This window comes from Oryctolagus cuniculus, chromosome 5 (genome assembly GCF_964237555.1).
Source record: "Oryctolagus cuniculus chromosome 5, mOryCun1.1, whole genome shotgun sequence".
NCBI classification, from domain to species: Eukaryota; Metazoa; Chordata; class Mammalia; order Lagomorpha; family Leporidae; genus Oryctolagus; species Oryctolagus cuniculus.
The window spans coordinates 124628724-124656077 of record NC_091436.1 but is presented as its reverse complement, the minus strand read 5'-3'; the positions used below and the strand labels follow the sequence as shown (position 1 = coordinate 124656077).

At 43.9% G+C, this 27354-nt stretch overlaps 1 protein-coding gene and 1 long non-coding RNA gene across 6 annotated transcripts in view; one reads left to right on the top strand and one right to left on the bottom strand.

The window, feature by feature from the left end:
- The window catches only part of RUNX2 (RUNX family transcription factor 2), a 358973-nt gene that overhangs the window by 286754 nt on the left and 44865 nt on the right, over positions 1 to 27354 (top strand). The gene's annotated exons all lie outside the window — the stretch shown is intronic.
- On the bottom strand, positions 7540 to 14512 carry LOC138849801 (uncharacterized). The gene is made up of 2 exons (XR_011389013.1): positions 14210 to 14512; positions 7540 to 9379 (listed from the first exon to the last, which is right to left on the bottom strand). It is a non-coding gene; the product is annotated as an uncharacterized lncRNA (long non-coding RNA).

Here is a 27354-nt window from a genome sequence, read left to right as displayed (position 1 = left end):
GCCTGCTCTCATTTAATCCTGCACACCCCCAGAGGGGTGGGCTGCTCCGCTCTCAGAGAGATCCCAAGGCAAAGGGTGGGTAAGTCACTTGTCCTGGGTCGCACAGCAAGGAACAGGAGGGCCAAGACTCGCAGCGCATTGCAGAGGGCCCTTGGTCCCATCCAGCATAGAGACTGCCTCCTGGTCTTTCTGTCCCCACACCTGTGACACCGAGGTGGGACTCAAAAGAAGAAAGTACATTTCCCTTTTTGGGTTTATTTTGGAAAATCTTGGGGTGCAGGGGCTAAGGAACGCTTTGCAAATCGTTTTGTTTTTATTTGGAAGCACCTAGATGTCAGCCTTGAGGAGCTTTGTGGAAAAAAAAAAAAGAAAAAAGAAAAAGAAAAAGAAAAAGAAAAAACAGGAAGCAAACTAAAGCTCTGTTTGGGGAAACTGAGAAATCCAGGACTTGTAGGAGGGGCCTGGGCCTCCAGTGCGGCTGCTCTGGTTTTTCGTAGCCGGTGTGCTGAAATAGACCAATGGACCCTGAGATTCCTCAAGGGTGACTGCCACACACATGCAGCCTTAAAACACACACCCAGAGTTCAAATATTTTAGCAAATGTCCTGGCTTTCCTCCACCACTAAAATGAAAGTGAAGGTGAAATCATTTGGGGGCCTCGAGAGGAGAATTCTCACCCTTGATAGCTGCCCATAGATTTAAATGTTTCACAGGAGACTCAATTAAACATTAGCAAGATCCCAATTCACCCAAGGATCATATTTTCTGGCCATTTTCATCACTCACACTTCCCAGCAATTTAATGATGAGTTTAGGATATGACCTCTTCCCTCAAGCACCCCTCCCACCTCTTTTATTTTATTTTATTTTATTTGGGATCTGGAATCTAAATGGCCCAAGCATCTGGAAATACTGTAGACAGATTTTTTTTTTAACCAAGTGACCCGTTACTCTCTATGCACACCATGTTTTTGTTAATGATACAGTTATCACCAATGAGGTTTGGTAGAGTTTCCATATTTGGATGGCAGTGAGCATTGCAGATGATCCCTGGGACATGAGATGCCAAGGCAGTGCGTCAAGGCACTGTGCTTCACACAAAGATGTTTATTGAATGAATAAATGAATGGGGGAGCCCTTGGCGATGCCTCTTCTTTTTTTTCAATATTGCCACTTTTTTAAGATTTATATTTTATTTACTTGAAAGGCAGAGTTACAGAGAGAGGAAGGGGAGAGAGAGAGAGAGAGAATCTTCCATCCGCTGGTTTACTCCCCAAATGGCCCCAACGGCCAGGGTTGTACCAGGCCAAACCCAGGAGCCCATAGCTTCTTCCAGATCTCCCAGGTGGGTGCAGGGGCCCAAGCACTTGGGCCATCTGCCATTGCATTTGCAGGTGAATTAGCAGGGAGCTGGATCGGAAGTGGAACAACCAGATCTGGAACCGGCACCCATATGGGATGCTGGCGCTGCAGGTCGTGGTTTTACCTGCTAGGCCACAGCACCAGCCCCCTTGGCGATGCCTCTTGTGATGGTTGGAGTAGCAGAAGCAGCTGGTGTCTCAGCTTGGCACAGGGTGACCCCTGCTTTGTGTGTGTTTGATAAGAACAAGCTTTCCAGTGGCTTTGCAGCTGCAGATTTCCACAGACTGCCAGGTCCTTAGCTTCCACGCCACCCTTTCCTGGACCCTGCCAGCTTTCCTTGCCCCCCATCATTCCACAGCCACCCCACTACCCTTTTCAGGTAAGAAGTATCTTCCCACCATATCCATCTAGCCGTACAGCACTGGCACAGGGTCTAAATTTCTAAATATGCCGTAGATCTCCCAAACAGTGGGGTAAGTTAAGAAGGTTTTTTCCCAGGGCAGAGTCCCAGAAGGACAAAACAAAGAGCTCTGGGTAGAAACATTGAAAAGGGCAGAGCACTGTTTGTCCCCTGACAAACTCGTGGCCAACCTCTGGATATGAATTTACAGATACATCAGCACCCTCCATCTGCCCACTGCTCCAGCTGTCTATTAGGGTGACGATTCAGAAACCAGGCAGTTGCCATGGGGACACACATTAACACACTTCTTTTAAATGAAAAATGTGGTTAGAATTGCTCTGTGAGAAAGTGAGTCTGATGTGGCTAATTGGATTCACCATGAGAGCTGCTTTGCCTGTTAGGTCATGTGGCAGACATTCCCCGTAACCAAAATAGCTAAATCTGTAGCAGGAACTTTGTAGCTTTGATAAAAATGTAGCTGAAGACAAGCAGCGTGCACAGACTGCCAGACAGCAGCACAGCCTGCATCACCATCCCAAGGTGTAATTTGAAATGTAAGTGTCATCTTTAAAATGCAGTTTTAAAGCATTCTTTTAGGATGTACACAAATTGTTTGAAGACCTGTGGTTTAGAGAAAGATTACAGACTGAGGCAAGGAGGAAATTCATTAAGAGGCAGAAAGGAACTTTGCTATTAGAAAAATGCTCTCCAGAGTCTAGAACTCCAAAAAAAGGTGGAAAAGGGTAAGAAAAATTAAAAAGTTCTGCTAGAGAAGATCCTGGTGCCTGCACTATGGGCTGGAGTTTGACACTTCATGGGCCTGGCAAACTCTCCTACCTAGAATGAGAATACTCTGATCATGCAGGTGTATTTGCTGTAGCCATCTGAACACTCTGGAATTTAGATTCCTTCTTACCTAGTTTAAGAGAATCAGGTAATATGAACACAAATAATGAGCTTGGTATTTTTTTAGCATGTTAGGGAGAGTATTTCTTTTTCTTTTTTTAATTAATTAATTTATTTGAAAGTCAGATTTACACACAGGGAAGGAGAGGCAGAGAGAGAGAGAGAGAGAGAGAGAGAGGTCTTCCATCCGATGGTTCACTCCCCAGTTGGCTGCAACGGCTGGAGCTGCACTGATCTGAAGCCAGGAGCCAGGAGCTTCTTCCAGGTCTCCCATATGGGTGCAGGGGTTCAAGCACTTGGGTCATCTTCTACTGCTTTCCCAGGCTATAGCAGAGAGCTGGATAAGAAATGGAGTAGCTGGGACTCGAACTGGTGCCCATAGGGGATGCTGGCACTGCAGGCGGCAGCTTTACCTGCTATGCCACAGCGCCAGCCCCAAGAAGAATATTTCTAAGTCCTACTGTGAAGTCACTGTTGTTGCATATACATTTAACTGCTCATAGAATAATGGACCATGGAAATATATTATATTTGAGGCTACTTCGAGAACTTTGTGGAAAAGTAGAATTAAAAGATATTTCAGGCCAAAGATTTCCTGAAATCCATTTGTTATTTTTTTCATAATATGCATTTTCCACAAGTAAAAGGAATATATAAAGCAGACAATTCCAAAGTGGTTGGGACAATAGAGTGCTAACTACAGGTAGATTGAGCTCTCCACGTTGCTTTTATGCTAAGGAACACCTTTGAAAGCAAACACTTCATCAAACTGATACATGCTAAAGAATCTGTGAGAAGGGGCCAATGCACTATGAAAGATGTGAAGTTTGAGGCCAGTGCTGTGGCGTAGTCCTGTGATGCTGGCATCCTATGTGGGTGCCAGTTCGAGTCCCAGCTGCTCCACTTCTGATCCAGCTCCCTGCTAATGCACCAGGGAAGGCAGTGGAACATGGCTCAAGTGCATGGGCCCCTGCTCCATGTGGGAGATCCAAATGCAGCTCCTGGCTCCTGACTCCTGGCTTTAGACCAGCCCAACCCCAGCCTCTGGGACCATTTGGGAAGTGAAGCAGTGGATGGAAGAATTCTCTCTCTCTCTCTCACTCTGCCTTTCAAATAAATAAATAAATCTGTAAGAAAGAAAGAAAGAAAGAAAGAAAGAAAGAAAGAAAGAAAGAAAGAAAGAAAGAAAGAAAGAAAGAAAGAAAGAAAGAAAGAAAGAAAGAAAGAAAGAAAGAATTTAATGCCAGTGGTAACCAGAGAGTGCTGTGTTTAGCTGCTTAATTTACTGTCAGCTAGCTTTTGTTACACCTCCATTAATCTGTCAGCCAAATGGGCCCTAATTATGCATCTTGTAACCAGGTGTGCTATGGCACTCCGCATTTGAGGAGGGATAGATCTTCAAGATTTACTGCACAATGGCTGATAATCTCACAAGGTCTCCAAACTGTGTGTGTGTGGGGGGGGGGGCGGGGGGGAGGGGGGGGCGTGGATTTGAAGGAGTGTGTGGAGGATTTGCCTCTGTGAATTACTGAGAATTCCAGTAGCGGCAGAGAGAAGTGATGGACATGGATGGAGAAGCTGAAGTTTCAGCTAGGGATCTGGTGCACTATCAACAGCCTGACTAATGAAAACTGTGTTCTATCATGCTGCCGTAATCCCGACAATGTCTGGAATAGATAGTATGCTGATTTGTTTGAGGGTTGTTAAAAGTTTCACTACTTTCAGGGCCCAGTGGGCTGCCTCTTAGGTTCTGCCTCCACCTGTGGCTGGTCCATTTTCTGGAAAGATACAGCAGTGACCAGGAAAAAGAGCAGGGCTTAGGGAGACATTGCCTTTTATTATGGATCAGGCTTTTGAAACATTTTCAACCTAGATCATCTCCCTGAATCCTCATCAAAATCCTGCAAGGTGAGCCCCATGTTAGAAATGAAGCAAACTGAATCGCCAGGAGAGGCATGCGTGCTGGAGGGCACGTGCAGTCCTGCAGCCACCAACTCCTTGGGAAAGCTGAACGCCTCTAATTCTTTTTGACCAAATTGCTTTATCCCAAACCAGTGGCTGGTACTTCCTACACAGGCTTCATGAATTTCTGTTTGGTGTTCCCTCTTTCCACCTATTAGGAGGTGGTGGGGTAAGTCAGATAACGCCCATAAAAGCCTTTTAACTCCTAATGAGAAAGCTGCTTGCATACCAACACTGTGTCCTATAAAATCTCTATCCTCAGGGTGCTCAACACAGCCCCAGATCGGGTAGAAGCACCTGCAGCCCTGGTTCCTTCCTCTGGGATACACAATTGTACTGGATTGACTTTGCCATGCCACATTCGTCCCAAGTATTTTTGGGGAGAGCAAGAAAAAAAATCTCTGTTTCACAAACACTTTTACGACTTCCATTTTTTTTTTCTTGCCATTGAACCCTGATGTGACCTGTGTCACGGCAGAGAGTTCCGATGGTGGGAGTTCGGCCTTCCCAGAAGAGCGTGATGCAGGCTTATTTCCAATTTTAGAATTAAATCTCATTGGCTTTCCGTCTAATTTCTTTAAGGCCCATCTTAGCTTTGCTGGCATGGAAAGCAAAAAGATTGTACTTTATTGCAATTCTGTAGACTAAACAAAACATGTTAAGCCACTGGTGTTTGATTGAGACTCAGGACAAGCCTCCAGGCACTGGTGAAAAGGATCATGGAATCTCGAAACGACTTCAAACATATAGGACCTTGGTTTGCCTGGGCTGCCCTTAACTTCTCTGCCAGCAACCCCAGAGCTCCCTTTGACCACATCGGAAACTGAGTTCTCTGCACAGAAACTGTAACCACAATAAGTCGTGTCACTTTTGTGATATATCTCTCACAATATTATAAACTGGGTAGCTGAATTTTTCATTGCTTTAGAGACGTCCACAGCCAGAGATCTAAGGATAGAAAGTTCATGTCTCTCTCCATTAAGAAATTTAATTCACATTTCACTTGGTTTCAACCTTTGATTAATACTCTGGATACACCATGCGGCAGTCCTTAGGATTATGAAAAGTGATTTGTCTAATCTGCATGTCAGTCTCCTTTGGGTCTACACAGAAAAAAAAAAAAGAAAAAAAAAAACAAAACCAAAACCAAACACTCTGTAGCTATTGATTTCATAGCATTTGCCTTTACATTCCGGTCAAGTCAAGTGGATAAAGAGAAATGTGATCCATGGAGTGTGGCGAGAGTGTTGTCACCATCCACAGAACCAGTTCATCTGGAGGATTTCATGTTGCACATATCAGCACTGGAAGTGGGTTTTAATGAAATCTCTAGCAAAATGAAGTTAATATAAATGTGAATGTAAAAACATATGCTTATGGTTCCAGCTGGCTGGCGGAGGTGCAGCCAAGGTGCAGGATTTAGGTCCCTGTTTCTGACTCCTGGCCCCAAGGAATACATTTTTCGTGATCTGAGTGAAGGCTGGACTGAAAGGACACTTGTTAAGGACGAATGTTTCATGCCCTGGGCATGAGCCCGTCTCTCAGGAGCTTTGCCTTTCTCAGCACCCATTCCTCCAGCAAGACACAAATCTCAGCCTCTCTACCTTTATTGTCCACAGGTCAAAGCTCCCTTGGTCTAGGTCAGTACCGTCGTAGTCACTCCTTCTCCCCAAGGTTAGCCAGCTTGATGTACTCGTCTCTTTAAGCAGATGTGTCCAAGGGCCTGCATGTGCAGTCACGTTCTGCAGGCTATGCCTTACCTCTGAGTATTAAATCAAGCGGGAGATTTTCATGGGAACAAGTGGGGTTTTTACACATCTCTTTATTAAAACTCACACAGTTTTTTCTCCTTTTAAGTATGGATTTGGCCTTACCTGAAAGGGGGAGTGTATCTTGTAAGAGTCTCCCTTTGTTTTGTTACAAGGACCAGAGAGAGGTGTGGAAGCACCAGAGCTCAGCAGCGTATGGAGCTCACACACTGGTGGGGGTGCGAGTCTGCTGTTCAGATTTGGGAATTTCAGGTAGAGCTGAAAGAGTATGCCTTCACCAGAGCCATACTATAAGGGAATTTGAAAAAAAAACAATTAGTTATTGAAGAAGGAGATTATATAAAAACTTTTAGCTAATAGCCTTTAACATCTTGTGAATCTTTGAAAGAAGTTAGATTTTCCTGATGAAATGGGAAAGCACTTCCTATTGCTTCATTTTGGTTTTTATCTTCAATGAAAATGAGAATCGAGGAACCATCTTGGTGGCAAATGAATAGGAAAGGCTAACATTACAGTCGTGAAGTTGCGATCCTGCGTTAGGTAAGCAAGAGAGAGGCAACTTGCCAAAAAGGAACAAGGAAAGTTTCAAGAGTGAGACAGCCATAGCAGGGCTGCTCACAGATAGAAAGCTGTGCACACACTCGGGAGTGACCAGAGAGGGCACTAAGATATCCACATATTTCTGGCTAAACAGGAAATATAGGAAACCAGGCTTAAAACAAAACCAAACCAAATAAAACTCTGAGCAGTTTCATCAGTGGCCACACAGAGTCTCCAGAATTAGCCCCAAGAAGTCACCAGCAAAACAACCAAGGGGAGGAGGAATCAGAATTCAGACTTGCTCTAGCACATTAACCGAAATGCTCAGTTTTCAACAAAAAAATTACAATACATCCAAAGAAACAGAACAGTATGATGCATATACAGAAAAAAAAAATAAGAACAGCTAACATAAGCTGTCTTTGAGGAAATCCAGATTTTGGACTTAGCAGACAAAGACTTCAAAGCAAGTATAATAAACATGCTCAGAGAACTAAAAGAAACCATGTTTAAAGGAGTAAAGTATGATGATGACACATCAAATGGAGAATATCAATAAAGAGATAAATCATATAAAAAGAATCAGGTTGAAATTCTGGAGTTGAAAAGTACAATAAGTGAAATGAAAAGTTCGCTGGAGACCCTAAACAGCAGACTTCAAATAGCAATAGAAAGAACTGGTAAACATGAAGAAAGAGCAATGGAAGAAATTCAAACTGAGGAGCAGAAGAAGCTGTGTGACAAGCAGTGAATAGAGCTACGGTGATTTATGGGACATTATCAAGCAGATGAGCGTGTGCAATATGAGTCTCAGGAAAGGCAAGAGAGAGGAGGCAGAAAAATATTAAAAGAAATATGCTCCCAAAGTTATCAAATTTTTACTAGAAAGATTAACTTAAATATCCAAGAAGCTTAATAAGCAAGTTGTATAAGGAAAAAACTGACCTACATGTAGGCACAGTATAACTGTTAAGAGACAAATAGAAATATTTGAAAGCAGTAAGAGAAGAAGCCATAATATACACATAAAAATGGTGTAATGAAAGTTGATTTCCATTACAAATACTGAAAGTCAGATGGCAACACATAATGTATTCAAAGTGTAAGGGAAGAAAAAGCCAACCAAGGATATTATATTCAGCAAAATTGTCCTTTAAAAGTGAAGGTGAGTTAAACACTTTCCCAGATAAACAAACACTGAAAGAGTTCATTGCTAGCAAAACCTGCCTCATAAGAAATATCATCTGGGCTGAAAGGAAATGGCACCAGAGAATAATTTAAATCTACATAAAGAAATAAAGAACACCGGGGAAAGTAACTAAATAGGTAAATGTAAGGACTGTATTATATGTTTTTCCTCTTTCATTCTCTTATCAGATTTAAAAGGTAATTGCATAAAACAATATTTATAAAACTGTATTATTGGGTTTAACATCTATAAAGAAGTAATATAATAATAGCACACAGGAGAGGGGATGGAATGGTATACTTTTTTATTGCACTGGAATTCAGTTAGTATTAATCCCAAGTAGACTGTGATAAATTGTAATGAATAATGTAATTCCCAGAGTAATCACTAACAAAGCTATTTTTTTTAAAAAAAGATTTACTTATTTATATAAAAGGCAGAGTTAGAGAGAGATAGATATCATCCATCTACTGATTTATGCCTTAAATGGCTGCAACAGCCAGGGCTGGGCCAGGCCAAAGCCAGGAGCCTGGAACTCCACACAGGTCTCCAACCTAGGTGGCAGAGTTGCGAGCACTTGGACTATCTTCTGTTGCTTTCCCAAGCACATTAGCGGGGAGCTGGATTGGAAGTGGAGTATTTAGGACTTGAACTAGTGCTCATATGGGATGCCAGCCTTGCAGATGTCAGCTTAACCTATTGTGTCACAATTATGGCCCCAAGAAAGTTATTTTAAAATAATTTTAAAAAGCAAACAAAGGAATTAAAATGACACACTAGAAAATATCTATTTGACACAAAAGAAGTAGTAAAAGAGATAATTTGAAAAGGGCATGAGCTGTAGAAAACAGAAAAGACATGGCAGATGTGAATCCAAGCAGAGATTTCCACACTGGATAAACAATAAGATCCAGTTCTTTCCTTTTGGAGCCACTGCCACAGCGGCATTGGCCAAAATGGTGTTCAGTTTCTTTGTGACTTCCAATGTAAGAAGAACCAAAAAAGACATTTCAAATCAACTCCCCACATTTGCAGGATGAGTTTATCTTCCCCTCTTTCCCAAGAGCTGAGACAGAAGTACAGTGGCCCATCTACACCCTTCAGAAAGGCTAATGAGGGTCAGACTGTGCAAGGACACTGAATGGGTCAACAAATCGATGAAGTAGTTCCGGCTCACCAGAAGTGTCTTCTACACCGAATATGAAGCAGAAAAAGGCTCACACGGAAAGGTTCTTGTCACAGACAGACCTGGAACAGAAAGCCAAGTCTCATCAAATAGGAAAGCAAAGGGGTGGGCGTAAGGAAGAAACTACCAAGAAGATGCTAGAATAAAGTAATCTTATTTACAACTTTCATTAAAAATGCTAAAATTAAAAAAAGATCCAATTATCTTCAAGAGTCACAGTAGACCCAAAGATACAAATAGATTTAAAAAAAAGGAATGGAAAAAGCTATACTATACAAACAAGAATCATAAAACATACGAAATTGGTTATATTAATCTCAGACAAAATAGACTCTAAGACAAAATATATTATTAGAAACAAAGAGAGACGATTCACAATGATAAGTGGCTTCATCCACCAAGAAAATATAAGTTATAAATTTAAGCACACGTAAGAGAAGAATCCTAAAATATGTGACACAAAAGTTGAAAGAATTTAAGGGAGAAATAGATAGTTCAACAACAGTGGGAATCGTTGGTACTTTCTTGATTGATAAGACTATCTGGACAGAAAACTGCCAAGATTTGAACAACACTATCAGCCAACTTGCCTCAGTGACATTCACAGAACATTCCACATTCTTTTCAAGCATATATGGAATATTCTCCAGGAAAGGCTATACACTAAAAGCAAAATGCCAAGAAATTTAAAAGCATTTTTTAAACAATATAAACTATTTCTTTGAATACAATGGAATTATGTTACATATAAACAACACAAATATGAGAGACTTCCAAATATTTGGAAATTAAACATGTCTCAGTAACTCATGGCTCACACAAAAAATCAGAAAATAGTTTTAAAATTTAACATTTATTTGCAATGCAGAAACACATGCACACGCACACACACACAGAGTGAGGGAGAGAGAGAGTGAGAGTGAGAGGGTGAGAAAGCAAGAGCACTTTTAACCCTCTGGTTCACTCTCTAAATGTCTGCCAACATTTGGAGGGCAGCGCCAAGCTGAAGCCAGGAGTCTGGAACTCCATCCAGGTCTCCCACATAGGTGGAAGGGACCCAAGTACTTGAGCCATCACCTGCTGCCTCCAAGGAGCTGGGTTATAGAGGACCCAGGACTTGAACTGGCATCCTGATACAGAGTGAGGGCATCCTAAATGACAGCTTACTCACTGTGCCACAATACTGCTCCAGAAAATGTTTTTCACTGAATGAAAACAAAGACACATCACTCCGATTTTTATGATGCTGCTAAAGTGCTTAGAAGGAAAACATTTTTAAATAACAGTGTTACTGAGCCTTTTAAAGTATATAATTCAGTGGCTTTAGTATATTCAGAGTTTTGTAACCATCGCTAGTCACTTCAGAACATTTTCATCTTTCCAGAACTAAACCTGTACCTATTACCTGTCATATTTTTAAAGGATTTATTTATTTGAAAGGCAGAGTTACAGAGAGTCAGAGAGAGAGAGAGAGAGAGAGAGAGAGAGAGAGAGAGAGTCTTCCATCCGCTGGTTCACTCCCCAAATGGCCACAACAGCCGGAGCTGGGCTGATCTGAATCCAGGAGCCAGTAGCTTCTTCCAGGTCTCCCACATGGGCCCAATGACAAGGGCCATCTTTCACCGCTTTCCCAGGTCACAGCAGAGAGCTGGTTCAGAAGTGGAGTAGCCAGTTCTTGATCCAGAGCACATATGGGATGTCCACACTGTAGGTGGTGGCTTTACCTGCTATGCTGTCCCCTACCTGTCACTTCTAATAGTCCGCTTTCCCCATTCCCTTACAAACACTAATCTCTTTGTTATCTGCATGGATAACCTATTATGGACATTTAACAGAAGTTGAGTCATACAACATGTGGCCTTTTGCACCTGCCTTCTTTTGTTTAGCAGAATGGTTTCAAGGTTCATCCAAATGTAGCATGTATCAATATTGCATTGTTTTTGAATAATGTGTTATATGGACATGCTACATTTTGTTTAGCTATTCCTCGTGATAGACATTTGGGATGTCTCTAGTTTTTGACTCTTTTAAATAATGCTGCTACGGGCATTCATGTACAGGCTTTTATGTGGACACATTTTCAATTATTTTGTGTACAAACCTAGGAGTGGAATTGCTAGATCTCATGGGAACTTTGTGTTTAACCTTATTGTTGTTGTTATTATCAATTTGAAAGGCAGGGGGAGGGAGGAGAAAGGAAAAAGGAGAGGGAGAGGGAGAGGGCGAGGGCGAGGGCGAGGGCGAGGGCGAGGGAGAGGGAGAGGGAGAGGGAGAGAAACAGAGTGCTCCTATCAACTTGGTTCACTCCTCAAATGCCTGCAATGGCTGGAGCAGGGCCAGATCAGAGCCAGGAAGCGGTAACTCAGTCGTGGTCTCCAAGGTTTGTGATGGGACCCAAACACTTGAGCCATCACCTGCTTCCTCTCAGGGTGTGCAATAGCAGGAAATTGGAATCAGCAGATGGAGCTGGGACTTGAACCCAGGCACTCAGATTTGAATGCAGTTAATTCAGCTGGTGCCTAGGCCAATGGTCTGCCCCTGTATTTAGCTTTTTGAGGAACTTTCAGGCATTTTTCCAAAGTGGCTGCACCACTTTACAGACCCACCAGCCTAGGTATAACAAACCTGGAGCTAAAGTAAAACAGCGGTGAAAGACTGAAAGGTTTCCTTCTAAAGTGAGGAACAAGACAAGGATGTCTGTGCTCACAGCTCTCATTCAATTTTACACTGAAATTTCCAGTCAGCTCAATTAGACAAAACAAAGAAATAAAAGGCAATCAGATTAGAAAGGAAGAAGCAAAACTATCTTGCATATGACACAATCTGTACAGAGAAAATCCTAAGGAACCACAGAAAACCTTTTCAAGCTAATAAACCAATTAAGCAGGGTCTCAGGATACACTATCAAGTATATACAAAAAATACAAAATTCAGTTTCATTTCCATAAACCAATCATTAATAATCCAAAATGAAATGAAGAAAATTCTAAGTACAACAGAATCAAAAGGATAAGTATAAGACTTATAAATATTTATATGTAGGCATAGTAAAGATAAATAAATATTTATATATAGCTATGGCATAAGATTTATATACTGAAAACTACGAAACATTGTGGAAGTAAATTAAAAAACACCTAAAACATGGAAAGATAGCTAATGTTCACGGATCAGAAAACTCAGTGTTATTAAGAATGGCAACACTCCCTCAAATTGACCTGTCTCATAGATTCAATGAAATCCTTATCAAAATTCTAACTGTCTTTTTTTCAGAGGTGGAAAAGCCAATCCTAAAATTTATAAATGTTTCTTGGATCATTTTAAGATTTGCTAACTTAATAAAATTCTGAAAAAAATTGACATTTCTGCCAGTGTTCTTGGTTTTCTGGAGGAGTTGACTTTTAGAGATCCTTACTCCATCAGTCCACATTTTTCCAGGAGGAAATTTATAGTTTTCAGCATCTGTGTTTGAAAAGAGAAAGATCTCAAATTAACATCGTTAGCTTATATCTTAAGAAATTGGAAAAAAATTAAATTAAATCCATATCAAACGGAGGGAAGGAACTAATAAAATTATAATGGAAATGAATGAAATAGAAGACAAAAAAATAAATTTAATGAACCTCAAAGCTGATTCTTTGAAAAGTTTAACAAAAGTGACAAAACTGTAGCAAGACTGGCCAAGGATTGATGAGATAGAAGCCACATGTACCAAAATTAGTAATGACTTTTCAAAAGTGAAAGAATTAAGGGATACTATGAACAACTTTATGCTAATAAAATTAAAAAATTTAGATGAAATGGATGAATTCCTAAAAAGAAGCTGTAAAAAAATCAAGGAGAAATAGAAAATATGAATGTGTTAATAACAAGTAAAGTAAAATTGATAATTGAAGTCTTCCCACAAAGATACACATGATGGAAAATGCCTTTTAAACTCCTGAACTCAGGGTTGGTCCCATATAAATGTGACTCCATTCTCCCTGTCCCTCCCAGACAATAAGGTTTTAAAGCCCAGGACAAAACTTCTCTCTTCCACTGAATTCTGCAGACTTACTGTATTCACTGATGGTATCTGAAGAAGTTTAAATTATTTACCACTGAGAATTTCACCTTTGGGCTCATCCTGGATAATCAATGCTGAGATCATGGATCAGGAAAATCAAGGCATCTTGACTCCAGTCTTAAATGAAGTAGAAGAAGAGGAAGAAGAAGAAAGGAGAAGACAACGAAACACGCACGCGTGCGCACACACACACACACACACACACACACCCCAAACCAACCAACTGTATCTCTTGAATACGACCAACTGTTTTCTACCAAATGCTGTGATCTGGGATGGTTATAAGAAGGCTAACAGATGAAGAAGCAGACATAGAGAGTCAAAGATATTATGATACTCTGGAGGTAGACTTTCCACTTGGTTTTCCAATTAGGACAGCATGGAAAAGAGACAGGATTTGGTGTCTGGGTCCAACTCTGCTATTAACTTGCTATTGATTATTATCAGTTTCTCTCTCTTTGGGCCTCAGTGTCCTCATTTTTAAAACAATAAGCTGGGATGGGCATTTGGCCTAGCAGTTAAGGTGCCACTTGGGATGGACCACATCCTGCTCTGCTCCTGATTCCAGCTTCCTGACAATGCACACCCTGAGAGGCAGCAGGTGATGGCTCAAGTAGTAGGGTCCCTGCCACCCAGAAGGGAAACTGTATTGAGTTTCTGGCATCTGGCTTTGGCTTGGCATAGCCCTGGACAGTGCAGGCATTTGTGGAGTGAACCAGCAGATCAGAGTACTGCTCACCCCAACCCTGTTTTTCAAATAATAAATAATTAAAAAAAATAAACTAACCCCTGGACTACTATGAGGCGTCCTGTGAAAGAGACTTACCTGACCCTGGACTGCTGGCCACTCTGTTCCTTGTCTTGTAGTTTCTAAGTGAAGCTGATCCAAGGGGCTTCCCGTGGTCATGGAGTGGGCATTGCAATCACAAATGAAGAACATTTAAATGAACGAACTAAGTGTCCAGATGAGGAAAGTAGGAAAAATGCAAGAGTAAAGACAAAGAAAGTAGAAGGAAGTACAGGGCTGGATGAAGCGGAAGCAAAGATTCAGGAAGGGATTGATAGTGTCAAAAGCCGCTCCTTTGCAAAGGCTGCTAGACAAGTCTGTGGGAAAGTTAACCATGAACAACCTATGAAATTAACTAAACACGACAGTAAGCATGAGATTTCAAAATACAGCTATACATTGACTAACCTTATTCATAAAAGTGAAAAGTCAGGTGGGCGGTTTCCTATTAAAGTACATTACCAAAATTGACTTGGAATAAATGCAGAACCCAAATAGACCTAGAACCACTGAAGAAGCAACACGGAGGCATCATCACGCCCTGGTGGTCCATGAGAGCCTCCCTACCTCCCACCCTTTCTCCACCTCCGCCTGTCTCCTTCTCATGTTGGGCAAGTGTTTCAAACATGCAGCATCAATGCAGGACTCCTTGACCTCTGGGTGGACAACTCAGATGTGTGTCCAGTGGGAAGCTGTTTGTCTCATGCCTTCTAAAGAAGGACATGGGGGGCGGCCTTGCTCTTTGAAGGTTGGTGCTCTTGCAGGTGGGGGTGTGGGACAGTTCTGTGCATCTCTCTCTATGGTTTCTAAACCCTACCAAGAATCCCATTAGGTTGGAGAGAGAGCCTGAACCCGCTCACCCTCTGCCCGACTGCTGCAGGCTTAGCAGGTGGAAGGTATCCTGCACCTGGCCTTGCATTAGGTCATCTCTGTAGAGAGGCATCCTTGGGGCAATTTTCTTTGGGGCAGGACCACAGTGAGACCAAATGGCCACTGTGTAAGGCTGGTCCTTTTGAGACTTTCTGTTCTGTGCAGGAATGAAGGAGGAGATGGGAGGGAGTCCCCTGAGGTACCGAGTCAGGCTCTGCGTTGTGGCACTGGAGAGAAGTTTATGCATACTTCCTCACCTCACCTGCCCTCCTCTCTAGGAGCTCGCTGATGTCCCAAATGCTGAAATTGGCATTTATTTCTCAAGTTCTATTCTCGGGGGGGGGGGGGAGCTGTTTTCTGGGAACATATTTTATAGGAAAGAAGAAAGCTTAATTAGCCAAGTGCTGAGCTCCTGTTTGGAGGATGGGACTAATTGGGAACAGTAAACGGGTTCATGGGTCCAGGGAGCAAGGGGGACCCATCACCACCCTGAGAAGGCCTTCTTGCTCTCTGAAATGCTCCCCGAAAGGTGGCTCCCCGCAAACGGATCACAGACAGTATTCTCATCCAGCTGTTGCTTTTCAGGTTGGGCAAGATAGGTTTCATCTGATTGCTTTTTGCATTTTCCTTTTATCTTAGATAGAGGGTGTGGCTGGTGATTCCGCTGTGAACAATGGCCTGACTGTTCGGAGCCTGTTTGCGTGTGTGTGTGTGTGTTTTACCATGACTCCTGTGTTTTGGACGTCTTTGGGGACAGATGATATTTATGAATGATGTCCCAAGGGTATAATCAGAATGACTCACTCTTGGAACCAGTTTTAGCCATTAAGGGGTGCCAGCTGCACCCAGTGCACAACTGAACACGCTTGAGATGACTTCCCGCACCGGTTTGGGGTCAGAAGGGCATCTCCGAGAGGTCTTTTTGCTTTTCCAGGGGTTTAATTTCTCGGCATATAGTCCCGGGGACGCTCCCCGCCGCGTGGTAACGAGGCGGTCACCGTTATGTCGCTGGGAGGGAAACTGTCAGGATTGCAGCAGACAGACCCTCACAGACGGTTTTAGGTCTCCCGGTGGCAATGGCGGTAAAGAGTGCATCTCGTTCTCTGTCTCTCCTTGAGTAACTCGGGAGGCTTTCCCGAGGCTATCACCCCTGTATTTACAGGCCGAGAGTTAGTCTGGCAGGGTGGGGACTGTTCACCGCCTCCTACGCTCCCAACAGCTACCCACATGGGGATACTGAGGCACGCAGTGTTTTTCTTTTTTTATGTAATATTCAAAAGCCCCACAGTAAGGCAGAGTTTGGGTAGAAAGCCCATCCAGCCAAGCCGAAGTTCTAGGGGCTTCTGAGACTTGATTCCGGAGGCTGAGGTGTGTGCTGTGGTGCCCGTCACAGGGGGCTGTAACCTCTGCCCACCCCAGCCGCACCTCACTGCAGAGGCAGCTTCCCGAGGCGGTCTCTCCGCTCCCTGTGCCCTCCTGACTTCCCCACAGTCGTGGGTCCCGCAGTGCTGGGACCAGCCCTGGCTTGGTTCTCTCTGTCCGACATCCCTGCCGCCGCTGATTGATTCACCCTGGGCCTCGACCTGTTCTCACTTGGTCCACCCGCTTTGCCAGCCGGGGAGCCGGGCAGGCAGCCCCTCCCCCGCTGCTGAGGTTTGCCTTTGCAATAGCACGGGTCTCCTCTCCCCAGAGCAGGCACGCGCAGCACGGGACTTAAACATCTGGCCGGCGGGCGAGAGCCGGCATTCCTGGACGGCTTCCTTGGTCGGCTGTCTCTGGGGATTCCTGGCTGAGTAACTCCCCCTCCCATCACCACACAGATAAAGAAGATGTCATCCCCACGGCATCTCTGATTTCGGCACAAGCTTCACAAAACCCCACGCAGCTCATCTAGAACATGATGTTTTAAGTCCCTGTAATCACCAGCCAGCTTTGAACATGTGCCCTGCACATGGCGGCCCTCTCTTCTCACTGTAGCCCTGATCAGGGGGCGGCTGGCCTTCCTGCAAACTCTCCCGGGTTCCTATGGAAGATGCTCGTGCTAGGGAGACCGACCTGGTAGTGCCTGCAGGATGGGATTCTTCTTCTGGAAGGCACCTGACTGTGGGCCTAGTGTGGCCCCAGGGATTCCTGGAAGCGGCATTGAGTGGTGGTGGAGAGCCCTCCATGCATGAGAGATCTTAGGCAGGTTCCCTGTCTGGGCTGAGTGTCTTTTTCTACCAAACATCTCACAGGAGGCTGGGAGGGATCTTGGCTCTTTTGGGAAACTGAGCCAGGAGCCATCTGAACTAGGCTGGAACAAACAGGCCAACAAGACAGAGTTTAACGAGAGAGTTAATGTCTCAGAAATGGGCTCAGAAAACACCAGGACCAGTCGGGAATGGGGAGGGGCTGAGTCGGCAGGAGCTCCTGGGAATAACGGTTGGATACTTCATTAATTGCAACATGGGAATGAGAACTCCAAAACACAAGTGCAAACATAGGCTGCATTAGAGGAAAGATGCTTCGCAAAACAAGAATGCTGATAAACATATTGGCCTCACCAGGGCTGACAAGCTGGGCTGTGTCTGGGGCAGTGATACCCCAAACTGTATTTCAGACTCCCCTTGCAGTGAGGGGGATGGGAGCCCAGGGCCTCTCGGGATTGGTAGAAAGAACTGAAAATGTCCTTTTTCAGTCCTGGGAAGGGGTCCATTTAGCAGAACCTGGTAGGTGCCCAGAGAACCAACCCAGGACAAAGAAGTGAGTCAGCTTCGGGAGCGCAGGTTTTTGCTCAGCTCACAGAAGAGATTTCTTCTATTTACTTCCTTCATTTCCCTCTTCGCCCTCCTTCTCTTCCTCCTCCTCCATCTCTCTCCCTCTTTCTTTGTCCTTCTCAAAGATTCATTCATTCACTTGAAAGGCAGCGTGACAGAGAAAGGGGGAGAGAGAGAGAGCGAGCCTGAATGAGCTTCCGTCCTCTGGTTCACTTTCCAAGTGCCTGTAACAGTTGGGGCTGGACACGGCTGATCAGGAGCCCGAAACTCCATCTGAGCTCCTAGGGGTGCGGCCTAACCGGCTGCACAACAACGCACACCCCTCTTTCTTCCTTTTCATCTAGGCCCCTAACTTTTAACATTGCCTGCACACAGCAGCCAGAGAAATGCCTATCAATGTATAATGGTCACACAGTTCAAAAACAAACCCACCAACCAGCCACATAAATAAATGAGAGAATGATTTAATAAGCAAATAAATAAATGAGTAGTTAAATAACCAACACAAAGCACAAAAACAAATACAAGGAAAAGCATGGTTGTTCTTATACCCTGCCGGGGAGCGTTTGGCATGGTCTTTGGGAGCACTGTTTCGGAAGCCCGGCTGCCTGGGTCTGTGCTAGCTCTGTTATTCCTGGGTGTGTGACCTTCAGCTAATTACTTAACCTCTCTAGGCCTCAGCTTGCTAGTGAGACAAATGTGGGTAATAATGGTACTTATCTCGTAAGGTTGTTTTGAGAAATCAATGAGTTTGTATAAGTAAAGAACTTGGTTCCTAGCACATTTCACATACGTGGTCGCTGTCACATGTGTAAGCTGTTGGCTTAGTACTCCTTTGTCCTCGCTAAGCAATCATTACTTTTTAAAGTTTCTTGTGTGTCCTTTCAGAGTCTCTGAATCCACTTGTAAGCAAATGTGAACATGAATTCTTACTTGTCTCAGTTTGAAGTCCCCATGCTAGTGTGTTATACATGTTGTGCACTTTTTTTTTTACTTGAGAGTATATCTTGGAGATTGTTCCACAGCAGTACAAAGAGAGCTTCCTCATTCTTTTCAACAGCTGCACACATAAGGAAGACCTTTCCAACAATCAGAGCTTGTTTTAAAATAAGACTCTGTCACTGGAGGCATTCAGGCAGACTGGTGGCAGATTCTCAGGTTTGATGGGTAGAGATTTATGTGTCAGCGAGGTAGGCAGGCTGGAAAACATCTACTGTCCCTTCAGCTGAGATTTCCTGCTCCTTTGTTACATTTTCCAAAGAATCAAAGAACAATTAAAACCACTCAATAAACAGTATTGTTGTTGTGGGTTTCTGTCTGGGTTCTGACCTGGGGCTCAACCAATAGCGAGCGAGGCAGAGCCAACCTGTGCCATCTCAGAAACAGGGCTTTGAGTCATGGCCCTGGCTCATCCTCCAGCCTCATTCGGAGCTAAGCTGGCTCGGTGGTTGTTACCCAGAGGGGAGAGGGACTTCGTTCCAGGGAGACTGCAAGCCATTCTTGGGCAGTCTGCTTAGTCTGGTTAAAATAACTCTCCAGGGGACCTTGAGTGTGTCCCGCATTTCTCAGCCCGGCACTCACTGTTGCGGAAGCAGCTCGCCTGGATTCCCAGCAGGTGGCAGAGGCTTCTGTGCTTTCCCACCACCTGCTTCCTTCGCGAGCATTAAATTTGAAGGACCACAAGCGATAGCCCAGCTTCCCTCTCCCAGTGGGCCAGCACCAAAGGGAAGAGATCTCCTGACTTGTAATTGCAGAAGACAGGTGACGGCGGGAGGCTGTCCCTGTCCTTGTTAACTCGCAAATGTCCCTTCTAGCCGTGAATACTTTCGAGTCTTTTCATTTAGCTGATCTGTAAAAATGGGGGCCCTGTTGAGAGACATAACAGAAGCATTACACCAGGCCCTGAGTCCCCAGTGAGAGTGGCTGGGAACAGAGCTGCTCAAGGGGCGTGGGGACCAGGCAGCCGAAAGGAGCGAACATGGGGTACAAGAAGGTGCTAGAGAGAAGTGGGAGGGCCGTGGGGGTGGGCCCTGCATTGGGCCAGGTGGGACCAGGTACTGAATGGAATCCATCTTGTGTACTTGTTAGGGTTCTCACAGAGCCTTAGTGGGAGCAGCGGAGCCTACAGTCAGGGCCGAGGAGGCTGCTAGTCTCCTTCCCGTAATCTCCACAACCACCCACAACCACGCATGCATCAAATCTAAAAAGCTTCACCCATTGCTGTGCAAACTCAGCCTCAGGATAAATTGCCAGAAGTCCCTGGCACCCATTTGCATCCATCAATGTCATCCTTAAGCCTTTGTTCTGTAGAAACTCGGGGGCCACCACCTGATGCTTGGTTTTATAGGGAAAACCATTGTGAATCCGGATCATATACTTTCTGTTGCAAACTCCCCAAGGATAAGGCTTGCCTTAGGTGCTTCTCTTGAGATATAATTGACAATAAGCTGAACATATTTAATGTGCACAATTTGATAAGTTTTGACATGTAGGTAGTTACCCATTAAAACCATCAGTACAATATCTATCCTAAGACCCTTAGATGTTTCCTCTCCATCCTCACCAGCTCCAACCCCAAGCAATCACTGATCTGCATTCTGTCACTATAGATGAGCTTGCATTGTTTTAGACTTTTATAAAAATGCAGTCATATAATACATACCCTCGCCCCCCGCCCCCCCGCAGTGCCTTCTTACACTCAGTTCAGAGTCAACCTTGTTGTTGCATATGCGTAGTTCATCCCTTCTCATTGCTGAGCAGTATTTCATTTGCAGAATAGTAGACATTGGTTTTTTTTCATTCACCTATTGAACATTTAAGTTGTTGTCAATGTTGGGCTGTTATAAATAAAACTGTAATGACCACTCATGTACGAGTCTTTGCATGAACATATACTCACATTTTTCTTAGGTAAATAAGCACAAGTGGAAAGGGTTCCGTGGTAGGTGTATACTTCACGTTTAAGAAAGTGCTATGCTGTGTTGCACAGCGGCTGTGTCATTTTACTTCCCTTCCAGCATTGTATGAGAGCTCCAATTGCTCCATATCTTCCCCAACACTTCTTGTGGTCAGGTCTTTTAATTTTAGACATTCTGGTAGGTACCTAATGCTTAGTGGTTTTAATTTTAATTTTCCTAATGGTGATGAGCACCTTTTTATCTGTGTGTCCTTGTTGGGGAGATGTCTATTCAAATCACTCTCCCATTCTCACATTGGGTTATTGGCTCTTTTATTATTGAGTTGTGAGAATTTACATATTCTAGATATAAGTATTTTATCAGCTGTATGATTTATAAATATTTTCACCAAGTCTGTGGTGTCTTTTCCATTTTCTTAGTGATGTCTTTTGAAGAATGCAAGTTCTTAACTTTGATGAAGCCCAATTTGTGTGCTTTTTCTTGTATGGATTTGCTTTGGTGTCATACTAAGAAATCTGCCCAACACAAGGTTGCCAATTTTTCTTCCATGTTTCCTTCAAAAGTTTCAGAGTTTTAGATCTAAGTGCCATTTTGAGTTAATTTCTTATGTGTTTCAAAATATGAGTGGAAGGGTGTTTTTTGCATAGAAATGTCTCATTGCTCTGGCAACGTTTGTTGAAAAGAATTTCCCTGGGGCCAGCACTGTAGCAGGTAAAGCTGTCTTCTGCAATTCTGGGCATCCCATACAGATTCTGGTTTGAGTCCCAGTTGCTCCTCTTCCAATCCAGCTCCCTGCTAATGCTTCAAGGAAAGCAGTGGATAATGACCAAAGTGCTTGGGCCCCTGCACCCAGCTGGGAGACCCGGAAGAAGCTCCTGGCTCCTGGCTTCCACCTGGCTCAGCACTGGCTGTTAAGACCATTTTGGGTGTGAACCAACAGACAGAAGATCTCTCTCTCTCTCTCTCTCTCCCTCACTCTACCTTTCAAGTAAATAAATAAATCTTAATAAAGAAAAGAATTTCCTTTCTCTCCTGAAATATTTTTGCATCTATGTCAGAAATCAGTTGGCCATATATTGGGGAACTATTTATTTTGTAAGTCTGAACCCTGCTGTGTCAAAGCCATCGACCCAAGGTTAGCACACACACAGTGTTTAGCAGCTGCTCAGGATCTAAGTTGACTCCAGCTGTTTTCAGGAGTTCCTCGCTGGATTTGGTTCAGCGCTGCTGGTTTTGTGGGCAGTGATGCAGTGAGGAAGTCAGATGATGCAAGCGAGCTGCGCTCTCTGGTTGGAGCCGCACTGGCAACATGCTGGTGCTTGTTCACTCTGCACTTAAGAGTCAGCACCCAACAGATCAGGGTCAGCCTGAGTTCCTGAAAGGTTCAGAGGGAACTTTTCCACACAAGTTTATAGCTGTGCTCTGACCTGGGAAGCTTGGTCCTAAATAACCCGGTGTGCCTGGTGGATGAGACCCCAGTGGAAAGACATGGTCATCGCCGGCGCCGCGGTTCACTAAGCTAATCCTCTGCCTGCAGTGCTGGCACCCCGGGTTCTAGTCTCAGTCGGGGCGCCGGATTCTGTCCTGGTTGCTCCTCTCCCAGTCCAGCTCTCTGCTGTGGCCCGGGAGTGCAGTGGAGGATGACCCAAGTGCTTGGGCCCTGCACCCGCATGGGAGACCAGGAGGAAGCACCTGGCTTCTGGCTTCGGATTGGCACAGCACGCCAGCCGTAGCAGCCATTTGGGGGGTGAAGCAATGGAAGGAAGACCTTTCTCTCTGTCTCTCTCTCTCTCACTGTCTAACTCTGCCTGTCCAAAAAAAAAGACGTGGTCATCAAAGAAGGAGGTACTTTTTTCTGAAGGGAGGAGAGAACTGCCACTTTGCTTATGGCCTTATCTAAATACTGATGGAGTTTGTGGATTCCAAAGGCTTCCATAGCCTAGGCAGCTCATGTCAATAGTCTTGGGTGATCACTGACATCATACATAAGAGTGTTAATTATTAAATTAACAAAAGTCACTGTGCACTAACTTCCCATGCAAGACCTCTGTCCTCAAAGAATTGTCTTATAGTTTTGTCTAAGTGCTCCCAAAAGATGTATTATTCTTGGGTGCTTCATTAAAGTTAATTAAGTTTCTAAAAAAAAAAAAGAAGTGAAATTAACTTCAAGATGCAATGACTTTGAACAGCCCTTGTCTTGACTGTGGAAGAACAGTTTTTTTTTTTTTTTTAACTGTGAAAATTGTTGAACCCTTTACTTAGTATAGAGTTAGTCTTCTGTGTATAAAGTTAATTGAAAATGGATCTTAGTGGAGAATGGGACTGGGAATGGGAGAGGAAGGAGTTGGAGGGATGGGAGAGTGGGTGGGAAGGTAGGAATGGTGGGAAGAGTCACTATATTCCTAAAGCTGTGCTTATTAAATGCATGATATGTCTGTATTCCTTAAATAAAAGGTTCCTTTGGGGGAGGGATGAATTAAAAAAAGCAAAAACCAGTGTGCCATCTCTAGCAAAGTTATCCTTGAACCCTGATAACTCTCCAGAGCAGTGCTGTCCAATAGAACAATAATGGAAGCTACAATATGTAATTTAAAATTTTCTAATAGATGTGCTTTACAAGTAAAAATAAACAGGTGAAATTAATCTCCCAATATAATTTTAAACCCATCATATGTAAAAATGTCAATATACAATATGAAATTATCCATGAGATAGTTTACATAGTTTTGAACTAAGTCTTCAAAAATCTGGCACGTATTTTACAGTTACAACACATCTCAACTCAAACGTTTTCAAGTGCACAGTATCCACATGCTGTACATAGTGGCTGCCATATTGGACAGTGTACCTTTTGATCATGCCTCCCACTTATTGCTTTAATGCTCCTCACTTCTTTGATGCATTTAAAAATTATTTATCTCCATTTTATTTGAAAGGGAGAGAGAGAGAGAGAGACAGAGACGAGACAGAGAGATGGAGAGAGATCTACCATCTGCTAATTTTTTCTCCAAATATCTGCAAGAGCTAGGACTGGGCCAGTTAGAAACCAGGAACATGGATCCAATCTGGGTCTCACATGTGACAGGGACCCAAGTAGTTGAGCCATCATCTGCTGACTCCCAGGATGTGCATTAGCTGGAAGCTGGCTTGGAGGTGAGTAGCCAGGACTTGAGCCAGGCGCTCTGACCTGGGATGTCAGCATCCCAGGGGTGACTTAACTACTGTGCCGAGCACCTGCAACCTTTAAATCTTGGTTCAGTGGGAAAGTCCTTCTAATTTCATTTTTTTAAAAGATTTATTTTATTTATTTGAAAGACATAGTTACAGAGAGAGGAAGAGACAGAGAGAGGTCTTCCATTCGCTGGTTCACTCCCCAGATGGCCACAATGGCTGGAGCTGCGCCGATCTGAAGCCAGGAGCCAGGAGTTTCCTCTGGGTCTCCCACGTGGGTGCAGGGGCCCAAGGACTTGGGCCATCTTCCACCGCTTTTCTAGGCCATAGCAGAGAGCTGGATCGGAAGAGGAGCAGCCGGGTCTTGAGCCGGCGTCCATAAGAGATACTGGTGTTTCAGGCCAGGGCTTTAACCTGCTGTGCCACAGTGCCGGCCCCAGTCCTTCCCTCTAGACATTGGCTTCCCTTCTCTACCTTGACCTCTCCTGCTGTTGGAAGGCAAGAACAGAGGACAGGGAATAAATGCAACAATATCTCGAAGGTAGAAGGTATTAAAACAAAGCCTAAATTCAGATAAAACGCAAGCTCATGAATTGGGTTGTGTTTATATTGCAAGGTGAAGGGAGGTGTTGAGGCAGGTTCAGTGGCATGCTGGAACTCACAGTCAGCACCTTCCAGGAACTCTGAGAGCCAGTAGTTAAAGCCACTGACAAAAATTAACAATTATACAAACTTTACTTTGGATACATTATTTTAAAACATAGGCAATTAATATGTGAATCTCATGACAGCCCTCTGCCCTTACTCCATTTTGCTATTGTTCGTGCTCCTGAGGCTATGTGTGACTTTGGCGTCTTGAATGGTGGTAATGCTTTATAGTGTTGTACTCCTGAGCTTCTCTTCCTAACTCTGTGTTGTAGCTTAAAATTGGTAGGAGCATTTACACCACAGAAAATGGCAAATGCTGCATGTCAGGGCTTTCCTCCAAGATTGACCAGTTGTTGAAACTTCGCCAGCACAGCCCTGGAAGAGCTCCAGGAAGCGTGAAGTCAATGAGACGAAGGATGCTGAGTGCACTGTAAATGTGGAACAAATACCAGCTACGATCTGGTGATGGGAATTCTGAATAATCTGGGTGAAAAGGCCATCCCTGCCCTTTTCCTCTCTCCCTCACTCTCAAGAGGGGGAGGGTGTTTTTGTTTCTGAGGGTTTTTTCCGTTCACCCCTAGTCTTGGCTTGTCCACGTCCAGAGTTCTAGAGTGAGGCTCAGACTGAGGAGTTACAGCTGACCCTCAATGTGGCCTGGGTTATAAAGCTACTCTCTAATTGCTCCCACTCCCATTGCTCAATAGGACTAGCAGGAGAGGAAAAGCTTTAAAACTTAGAACGTGTGCAGAGAGTCATGGAACTCTCTCCAGGACACGGGGCTTTTGTTTCCTGGTATTTTGTAATTATTCCACAATGGTGCTCCCAGTTTTAAATAAGTTAAAATTTAAAACGACACATCAGATAGTCTTCAAAGGCCTGTTTAGACAGAACTAGCTAGTGCTAAGAATGGGAAGAAGGGTATTAAGCATGAAAAGGTTTCAGCTGGCACGGGCGAGTCTCCCTGGCTACCCAGGGCTTGGGGACGAATCAATTAAAAGGAGGTGAAACAGGAAGGCAGCAGACAGGTCTGTGAAAACCTTTGAGTTTTTCTGCTGAGCTACCCTTCCTCCCACAAGAGCGAGAGCTCCCATCCATCCTCATAGATGACATATGGGATGTCTATAATGAATATGGATTTGATGTGATTTCATCCCTCTGCCAAGCTAACTCACAGAACTAATTCCACTTTAGACTATGTTAAATGAGGTTTTAAAAAGTGTATTAGAGGATAACTTTTGAAGTCTCTAAGCTAGATCAAGAGATGCATTTGGGAGAAAAACTTTGGGGACGACCCTTTCCCCTTGCCCACGGTGGGAGCCATATTGTGGTGTCTTTGATTTATAAGGGTGAGGGACTAGGGGATCTGTCTTGAGAGGGCTTTGACTTTTAAGGGATTCAACTAGTTGAAACCTTATGTGCATTTGGAAGGAAAGCTCTTTTATATCATGGAGTGTAAAAGTTTGAAGGTGGGATGGGACCTCAGAGGTCAATTCTGTAAACCTAATTCCAGTGCCTGAGTTCCCTTCCAGTCTCTGCCCAGGGTCCAGCTCTACCTGACACCCCTGTTGAGGCAGCCCTGTCCATTACAGGTGCAGTGCATGGGAAGCTCTGGTCATGCTTCCTGTAATGCACCGACATTGTTCCTAGGTCTAGAAGATGGTGGCAGGGACAAGGATAGACACATACAAGCTGGTGAGATTCATAAAAGGAAGAGAGAGCATTTTTCTTTTTTGTTGGTAACTTAATTCAACATGACTAGTCATCCTGTATGTGCAAGGCCCTGATCTAGGAACTGTAGGGGTTATAAAAATAAGAGCGAGGTCCAAGAAATTCACGAGCCACAGTGTAATCCAGAATACAACAAGTTATAAGGCAAAGCAGATGATCTGATGAAGGCAATGGATCAATATTTGTCGAGTTTCTTTGGTGTAGCAGGCTCCATTGCTCTTGTCATGGGCCCCCTGTAATCCTCATGGAATTGAGCGTTGATCCACCAGAACCTCACTTTCCTTACTTGTAAAGTTTGATGTTAGTCTCGATGCCCTTTGAAGCCCTGGTGTCTGGTAATTCATCCCTGCATTCCCAGTCGCTGGCCCTCGGCTTCCGTCTCCTGGGTTGGGCTGGCAAGGGAATGCATGGGCAACAGTCTTCCTTGTTGTTGCCGCTCTTTTCCACCTCCCTTGGGATGTTCTGTTGATTTAAAACCAGTTTGAACAAAGCACTCAAGAATAAACCACAGAGAACCATCTAGAATTGGCAGAGGATAACCCTACGACCCCAGAGGCCTTTTTCAGCTCTAATTTTTATGATTCACTAATTTGCTGCACCACACTCAACTCTGTCCGGGAATTCAGAGTTCAAAAAAGATGCAATGTAAATTGCTGGAGGTAATGAGAAGGCTGCTGGCATGGTAGGGCCAGAAGTGTGGTTTGCAGTGAAATTAAATACAGGGAGATATTTAAAGAAGCCAGAGGAACCTTTTCTCCCCCCCTTTCTTTTTCTCCGCAAGAGACTTCCATTTTAAGGTGGGAAGGGTAAATTTCTGGTTTTCTCTTTTTTCGGCCGTATGACTAGGTTTTTACTCTGTTATGGTTCCAATAGAACTGCTTGTTGGTTTTATAATCTCTCAAAAAACTATTGGCTGTAGAAGTGGTTGCATAGCAAGAAGGTCTGCCACAATTTGAAAAATGACTTTTGAAGTGGTAAATGACTGTGTAGGAAGCCCAGTGTTCTCTAAATACATGCAAGGGGACTTCAAAAAGTTCATGGAAAATGAACTTAAAAGTTGAGTTTAGGGGCAGGCATCTGGCCTGGTGGTTAA